Source organism: Capra hircus, chromosome 9 (assembly GCF_001704415.2).
Source record: "Capra hircus breed San Clemente chromosome 9, ASM170441v1, whole genome shotgun sequence".
Taxonomy (NCBI): domain Eukaryota; kingdom Metazoa; phylum Chordata; class Mammalia; order Artiodactyla; family Bovidae; genus Capra; species Capra hircus.
This window is the reverse complement of record NC_030816.1, coordinates 9394825-9403658: the sequence shown is the minus strand read 5'-3', so window position 1 is coordinate 9403658 and position 8834 is coordinate 9394825. Positions and strand designations below refer to the sequence as shown.

The 8834-nt window shown below is 43.9% G+C and overlaps 1 protein-coding gene across 2 annotated transcripts in view; it reads left to right on the top strand.

Moving 5' to 3' along the window:
- The window catches only part of IBTK (inhibitor of Bruton tyrosine kinase), a 100248-nt gene continuing 92498 nt past the window's right edge, over positions 1085–8834 (top strand). Inside the window, exon 1 of one of the 2 annotated variants that reach the window (XM_018052915.1) lies at positions 1085–1253. The gene's annotated coding sequence lies outside the window, so the exon portion shown is untranslated. The remainder of the gene's footprint in view (positions 1254–8834) is intronic. The other variant, XM_018052914.1, reaches the window with a different exon arrangement.

The window sequence follows — 8834 nt, the reverse complement described above, 5'->3', positions numbered from 1 at the left end:
AAACAGAGCTAGTTATTCTCTTCACTAACCAGCTGGGTGTCTTTAGGCTTCCACAAGGCAGGCTCCTGAATGAGTTCAGCTGAATGGGCCGTCCCAAAGAAGACATTTAGTCCAACTCTGTCGTTTTACAGATGAGAGAGATTAAATGGCTTGTATAACTGACCACGTGGCAGAGCCGCACAGCTACCTCCTGACTTTGAGTTGTTTGTTCTGAGTCACCCAGCCCTCCCGAACAAACATTGACCGGGCCCTACAGTATTAGGCATTCCCAGGCAGGGCGTTTCTTTTTCGCTACCCTAGTATCGATTATTGGCTGCTTGCTTTTCCTCCCTCATTTTTCACGCGACTGTTTTAAAAAACGGCCCTTCCGTGCGGAGTTAAAGTGGGGCATCAAGGATGGAGCCAGCCTGGCGTCAGGCAGAGTGACTGGCGGGCGCCGGGTCGGCGGCTGGACCCGCACAGCCATGATCTAAGAAGTCCTTGACGCCTTCTGACCCAGGGAGTGACCCCCCCGCCCCAGGATCATCTGGGTGTGGGAGAGGCGATGCTGTCTCTCTGCCAGACCGCGCCCTGAGCTTTTCAGTGACCCCACTGGTAGGGCGTCGGGGAGGAAACTCAGGTGCCAGATGCCTACGCCTTTGGTTTCTGTTGCGTGATGACCAAGGGATCCGTCCAGGTTCCCCAAGTTCAGTCTCTCCACCAGGGTTTATCGTGAACTGCCAAGTCTCCGGCTGTGGGGGCGAACAGGATTTCTCCTTGGGCGACAGCTGACGCGAGGCGGACATTTCCACCACCCCCGTTGGTTTAAGAGTCCCCGACCGCGGCCTTCCCCAACCCCGCCGTCCCCCTCTGCACACCCCCACCCGCCAGCGCAGGCAGTCCCAAGGCCGGCGGGGTCAAGTTCCTTTAGGGCGCCAGGGCAAGGCCACAGTGTCGGTGCTGCCACGCGAGGCCTTCTGAGCAGACACTAGCCAATCCTCAAGAGGCATACAAGAGCCCCAACCAATCAGCGCCCGTCTTATTCCTAGGTCCCGCCCGCGCCGGCCTTTCCTCCCGGACCCACCTCCCACCCCCCCTCCAGGCGCCTGTAGACGCGGCTGTAGCTGCAGCCGCCTTCAGAGCTGACCCGGGCCTGGGGACCGGCCTCCGCTGGCGCCCTTCGCTTTCTCCTGCTGCTTTCACTGAGGATGAGTCCCTGCGCTGCCGTGCGCCCACCCCGCGGAGACCACTGGCGTATTTTCATCTAGCGACTGGTGAGGGAGGCTTCGGCCGCGCCCGGCCGTACGGAGCCGGGCAGAGGCGACGGGACGGTGTGATCTTCCCGCAGGGTGCGGGGGACAGCGGGCAGGGGACTCGGCGGCGCCGAGGCCGCCGGGCTCCGCGCGAGGCGGCGCGAGGCCGGCCGTGTGGCCCGGGTCCCAGCGGCCACCTCCCCGCCTCCTCCCCGAGCTGATGAATGGTGTGTGCGGGCAGCGCGCTCCTTAGCGGTTCTCCTGCCACGCCTTCCGGCGACGTCGCGCTGCTCGTTTCTGGTGGTTGTCTCCTGTCACTGTCCCTCGAGCGTGAATGTGAAGCCATTCCTCGAGGCGCCCGTATCCCTCAGCCCCTTCGTCGCGTCACAGAAGTTTTGGTTCACTCTGGGGATGCTAACGATGAAGTGCGGAGTGAAGCGCCTGTTCTGTGAAAGGGACCCGTTCTTTTCTTGGGGGATGGAGGAGACAGGATAGAGGCCTGCTGTTCTTCTATCATGTTGCGGATTTCTAAAAACAAAAATAAAGTTTTAGTTCAGCAGCGAAATAAGTAACCCAGGATTTCCGTGATTCCGTATTTCCAGCGTAGGTAATAAAACGTAAAGGGTGTTCACCAGACAGGTCAGGAAGTAGAAATTGATGTGACACCTTTTTTTTTTCCCCCCATGCATGGAAGGTAGGGAGTTTGAAAGTCGAAATTTATCAGAAATGGTAAAAGAACCAGTGTTTCTATGCCCGTGATGTCCAAATTCATATCCTGCCATAGATCCTTGATCTTTTCACTGCCCCTCCCCCCTTTTTTTAACTTTTTAATTTTTATTTATTTGGCTGCACCTCGTCTTAGTTGGGGCATCTGGGATCTAGCTCCCTGACCAGGGATGAAACCTGGACTCCCTGCACTGGGAGCCCAGCGTCCTAGCCACTGGACCACCAGGGAAGTCCCTGCCCGTTCTAATTTGAATTCCTTGATTTTTATGGATTTTAGAAACTGATACAGGGCAGAAAGAGCTGCTTTCTAAAAAGAATTATAGTATAGATCCTTGCAGAAAGTACAGATATTTAGTCAAAGCAGCTTATTTCAAGGAATTTTAAAAAGTGGCTCTTCTATTATTTAAAAAATTTTTTAAAAAACTTGTGTCCACGGCTTTCAGTATGCTAAAATTGTACATTATGCTTCAAGACCATAAAGTTCAATAGACCATATTACATAAGGAGCTCAGTGTTACTTGGTTAATTTTTATAAATGATTTCAAAGTTAGCTTATTATTATTATTTTTAATCTTTTGGTCATGTCCTGTGTCATGTGGGATCTTAGTTCCCCAACTAGGACCAGGGATAAAACCTGTACCCCTTGCAGTGGAGCACAGAATCTTAACCACTGGAGGGACCCATTATTATCATTAATAGGGTGGTAATTCTTTGCCACCTCCAGAGATGTGCTTGCCCCCTTAAATTTGGGGAATTGTTCAATTGTGAAACCGGGTTTTGTGCTAATACAGTGTTGAATTTTTTCTCTTGTACCCAGAGAATAATTGAGAAAACATTAGAATGAAATACAGTATTGATAAAGGTAAATTATTTCCTAAAGTAGTAAGTCTTGATGTTTTAAAATTAGGTGAAATATTTTCAGGGCTTACAGAAGGAATTTAAAATTTTAAATATTCTTTGATTATAAGTCACTGTAATTTGTAGCTTTGTAACAGTTAACATAGATACAAGTCTTTAGGGAAGATATTTTGATTTTAGAGAGCTCTTCAGAAAAAAACCTACTGGTTGAATACATATTATAATTTTGTGAGAAATATAAGTTAGTATGGCATTCCCTTCCCTCCCTTCAGGAACTTAAAATCTTTGTAGGCAAGGTCTCCACTCATAAGGCAAGTTGTTATCATTTTACAGATGAAGAAATTTGGATTAGGGAGATTAAGCTACTTGAACAGGGTTTTAGATGGTAGGAATCCAATTTTTTTTTTTTTTTCCAAGTGAAACATGTATTTATTAGGCAGAAAAGAGTTGTGCCCTCATGGTAGTTTGAATTACTTTTTAGGCCTTCGGGGTTTCATTTTGCCAGTCATTTTGATTTGCCTGCTTCTGAGTCTGTATTTAGTATAGCTTAGAAACTTCCCATGTGTGCCTGCTTATCTCTTAGCCAAGATGGATTCTAGTGCAGAGGCTTATGGGTAGTTGACATCACTTACTGTGAGGTGATGCCTCCTCCCTTTTTGACCTCTGAGGAGCCTTTCATGTGTAGACCGCAAGGTCTCCTTGACTTTCAAGAATGAGGAATAAGCGGTCTTTTATTTCTTATCTGGGCAGGGCCCAGGCTCTTCCATTGTCCTGCTTTTATGGAGTTTCTGGTATTTATGGAGTTTCTGTCCACAGGGGAGAAACTGTTCAGCTCAATTCAGTCGCTCAGTCGTGTCCAGCTCTGCGACCCCATGAACCACAGCATGCCAGGCCTCCCTGTCCATCACCAACTCCCAGAGTTCACCCAAACCCATGTCCATTGAGTCGGTGATGCCATCCAAACCATCTTATCCTTTGTTGTCCCCTTCTCCTCCTGCCCTCAATCTTTCCCAGCATCAGGGTCTTTTTAAATGAGTCAGATCTTCGCATCAGGTGGCCAAAGTATTGGAGTTTCAGCTTCAGCATCAGTCCTTCCAGTGAACACCCAGGACTCATCTCCTTTAGGATGGACTGGTTGGATCTCCTTGCAGTCCAAGGGACTCTCAAGTGTCTTCTCCAACACCAAAGTTTAAAAGCATCAGTTCTTCGGCACTGAGCTTTCTTTATAGTCCAACTCTCATATCCATACGTGACCACTGGAAAAACCATGGCCTTGACTAAATGGACCTTTATTGACAAAGTAATGTCTGCCCCAAAGCCCCCCTGAGAGATATGAACCCCAAGAAATCTTTATTGGGAGGATGAAGGGCAAAGGTCTGTCTTCTCTAGCTTGTTTAGACTGACATGGAGCTCATACACTCTACCTAGTTGGGGTCACAGAGCTCTTGTTCTGTCTCACCAAGGAACCCAGGGTGACTTCTGCTGTTATTTTGGCAGGATCTGTTCCGAGGAGTGGCTGGTATCTCTCCATCACCATCATCTTGATACAAAACAGTTACAATTTGGAAGAGAAAAATTTAATAATCTAGATTGGAAAAGTCAGGGCCAAATATCAACAAAAGAATATTTTGTAACCAGAGGCCCAAGCAGGAGTAAGAACCAGGTTACCTTTGGTAGCAGTTTTGATCCTGGTATAGACAGAGTCAGAGCTTGGGTTACCCTGTCCGGAGAAATGGAGCTATTTGGCATGGTCATACACATTTTCTTTGTCCTGTTAGCCCAGTATGATTGATGTAGGTGTCACAGACCCAGTTAGAAGTAGTTGGACAAGTGACAGTGTGAATGTTAATAGACAAAATTGGTCACATTTCTTTTCAGGAGAGTAAGTCAGAAACCCAGTCTGGCCCTGGTGCTTTGGGGAGACTTCTAGCCATTTGTCTCATTTTATCTAGGTAGGTTTTAACTATTGATGTGGTATTAACATATGGATAATGAGTGCTATTGGTCTCTGCACATGTGTTGTCTCATCTTGTTAACATATGATTTAAAGCAAATTCATTGTCTAAAAATATAAGAGGAGGCCTTTAAAAAGTAAGGTTGTGGTCACCAGCTGCTAGCAGACATTCTTTTGAGACTGGTTGGTGGCATCCCAAGTTTGATACAGTTTAGAAAACTTAAGTTCTTAGTAATACAAGGACTTGTTAAAACCACATCCATAGTAGGAGCCCAATTCTTATGACTACAAGTAAGGGAAGTTCTTTTCTGGCACACTATTCTAGTTCTTCCGAGAAGGCGATGGCACCCCACTCCAGTACTGTCGCCTGGAAAATCCCATGGACGGAGGAGTCTGGTAGGCTGCAGTCCATGGGGTCGCTAAGAGTCGGACAGGACTGAGCGACTTCACTTTCCCTTTTCATTTTCATGCTTTGGAGAAGGAGATGGCAACCCACTCCAGTGTTCTTGCCTGGAGAATCCCAGGGATGGGGGAGCCTGGTGGGCTGCTATCTATGGGGTCACACAGAGTCGGACACGACTGAAGCGACTTAGCAGCAGCAGCAGCAGCATTCTAGTTCTTATTGAAGATTTCCTAACTGCATTTTGAAAGAGCAATTTGGGTAGAGAGAATAGGTAGAATTCACACTGTTTTCTATCTGTGTGATTTTACATCAATTTACATCAAGCTTTTACATCAATTTTCTCTTTGTAAAGTAAAGATAATAATATATACAGGGCATTACAGGCTGGAAAGAGGATTAAGTTAGTTCATTTATGTAAAACACTATGCTTGTCCATATGAAAGTTCAAAAGATGGTAGACATAACGTTTGTAAGCCATGGACAAGTTGGCAGCCTTGTAAAGGTTTGAGTAAAAACGTTCCAAGTAGAAGGGACTTTAATATAGTTACTCCATTTTCTGATCTATATATATCACTATGTTCCTTTTTCTTTCATAACATTTCTTGGGTACTTATATGTGCATGAATTGTCTCATTGATTTTTCAGAACAACTCAGGAGATAGTTATTCCCTTTTTACAGGAGAGAGTTGAAGCTTAGGCGATGGGTGATGTGCCCAGGGTAATTTATAATTTAATTAGTGGTGTATCTGAGTTACTTGCTCAGTGTTCTGAATTCACAGTCTGAACTTTATGTGCTACGTAATCGCCAAGTCTAACTGGCATCCTCTTTCTGAGGTCACAAGGCTATTAACGCATGAAATATATTGTTTCATTTTGGTCTTAAATATTTCAGAGACTAGCATGATCAGATTTGTGTTTTAGGAATATAACTGAACTTTTAACCAAGTGTGTACATAGGATTATGAGCCATTGTTGAGGGCTCAACCTCTAGTGACTGGCACCGTTATAGTGAACCAGTCTTCAAGGTTAACAATTGCCTGTAGCTAGGTATACTCCTCCACTCAATTTCTCATCAACACTTCATCACATATAACACAAAATTTCACCTTTAATTTCTGTTTGTTCCTTTTGTTTTAAGTTTGTTTTCTCTGATTTCTAAAGTATTTACCCTCTATTTTTCTTCCTGGCTGCCCAAGCCAGAAACCTAGAAGTTATCACCATGTCTAATCAACTCAGGGTCCTAAATATGTTTTTGATTGCTCACTTTCTTTATCCCTAAAGAAAGGCACGTAAGACTGTCTATAATCTAAAGCATCCAGTATATATATATGTGTGTGTATATATATGTATATATATATATGGCATTATGCATTTCTGTTTTCTGAATTTCTTGGAATTTTCAGAATGGACCAAGGTGATTTTAGTGCTTTTATATTTACTCTTACTTCTGCCTCAAATGCCCATTAAACCCAGGCTGACATGTGCTCATCTTAAGTCTTCGTTTATACATATCCTTTGGGAAATCTCTCTATCCCTCCTATTGACTCTACATTGCTATGGGTCACTTGTTATATCTTTACCATAGATTTTTAATCATGGTTTTTTTTAGAACTTCCTTAAATTCATTCCCTTCTACTAAGCAGTTCATTCCCCTGTACTAAACTGTGACCCACTGATGGTAGACTGTGTACTAGATAATAAATCTTGTTCAGTCAATACAGTTGTTAAATGAGCTGTATTTTCACTCAAGTATTATCGATGAATATTGAGAACAGAATTTTTCGAATTATCAAGAGTAACAGTGAAAACTGTCAGTTGCTTAGTTGTGTCTAACTCTGCAATCCCACGACTGTAGTCCTCCCTAGGCTCCTCTGTCCATGGGATTTCTTAGGCAAGAATACTGGAGTGTGTAGCCATTCCCTTCTCCAGGGGATCTTCCCAACCTAGGGATTGAACCCGGGTCTCCTGCATTGTGGGCAGATTCTTTACCATCTGAGCCACCAGGGAAGCCCTTAAGCTCTACGTATTTTTGTTTTTGCAGTATCTTGTGACCTGTAGATGCACTGAGGAGGCAGCATAGTGTTATAGAAATAGCTTGGACTTCCCTGGTGGCTCAGAGGTTAAAGCGTCTGCCTGCAGTGCGGGAGACCTGGGTTAACACTAGGCATTGGGCCAGGAATTTAGGGGAAACATGAGGGCAGGGGACAGGTTTGAGGATTACGAGCACATAGGTTAAAGTGACAGGAAGAGATTGAAACTATCCAAGGAGAGTATGAATTAGGAAAGGAAGACTCAGTGGAACACTGAGAGAAGCCCAGCATTTGAATGTCAGGGGAAGGGAAAATGCCTTTGGAAGAAGTGGTGGAGAGAGAGCCTACGCGTAAATGCTTCAGTGGTTCCCTGTCCTTTCAGTACTCCTTGGAGATATGAATGTGGTGGTAACGATTCAACAGCAGGGACGTCAAGTAACATTATCCCCAAGTAATATTTGGCAATTTGTATGTCATTGGTAACCTTGGTATGTATGGTTTCCTTGGAGGAGAGTGCTCGGAAACCAGTGACAGAGATATTGCAAGACCAAACATGAGCTCTGGAATAAAAGTTGTCTTTTTGTTACTGAAGAAATGGTAGTAATAAAAACTACTATTTGTGGAATATACATTTGGTGGCAGATACCATGCTGAGCAGCTTCATTTATCATTATAGAAACTCTGTAAGGTGGGTGGCATTGTTTCTGTTTTCAGGTGAAGAAATGAAGGCTTGGAGAGATTATTGTACTTTGTAGTTACATAGTTGGTAACAGCTGGCATTGCTATATTTGAAATCAAATATGTAGGATTGAGAGAAGTGCTAGCTGTTAGTCATTTCCATGTTTATGTTCATGGTGCTCTGTACGTGCCTCTCGTTACATATTGTATAGTGTCACTTTTATTTAGATTTAATATTCTCTTTTCCCATTAAGTGCTTGAATTATGTATCATAACAGATCAGGGAATTCTTTTCTCTTATACCTTAATTATTGCATGTAGGGTTTGAGTGATTGATGTAAGTGGTTCTTTTCAGGTATTAGGAAGACACTGAAATCACAAAATTTTAGAGCCTCAAAGGAATTAAGTACTTGTGACTATTTTGCCACCTATCATGTTTTCCAGTTTAACATTTTAAACTACTTGAGGCTTTGGTACTTTGTCTTCATGTCTACTAACTGCCGAACGCTGTGTTAGCTGGTTTACATGTAGTCTAGGGGAAACAGAACTGGAGCTAGAAAGAACTAGGAGTTCGCTAGTTCTGTGCTGTCATTTCCAAATGGGGAAATCATAATAGTTAGGGACCAACTAGGTTTAGAATTTCTTACTGAGTGTGATTTGAAATGGGAGTGGAAAATATGGATTTGGAATGTTTATGTCTGCTGCACAGAAGTTTTCCCTGTACATACATGTAAACTCACTTATGTCCCTTTAAATAGTCATACAACTGTTTTTCCTCTGTCCTTCATATAAATACAGAAGTCTCTTGGTATCAGTCAGGTATTGGTTCTAGGACCCCAGTGGTATACCAGAGTCCACAGATGCTTAGGTCCTGTATGTAAAATGACTTAATATTTGCATACAAGTATACTTTGAATTGTCTTTAGATTACTTCCAATATCTAAATACAATGC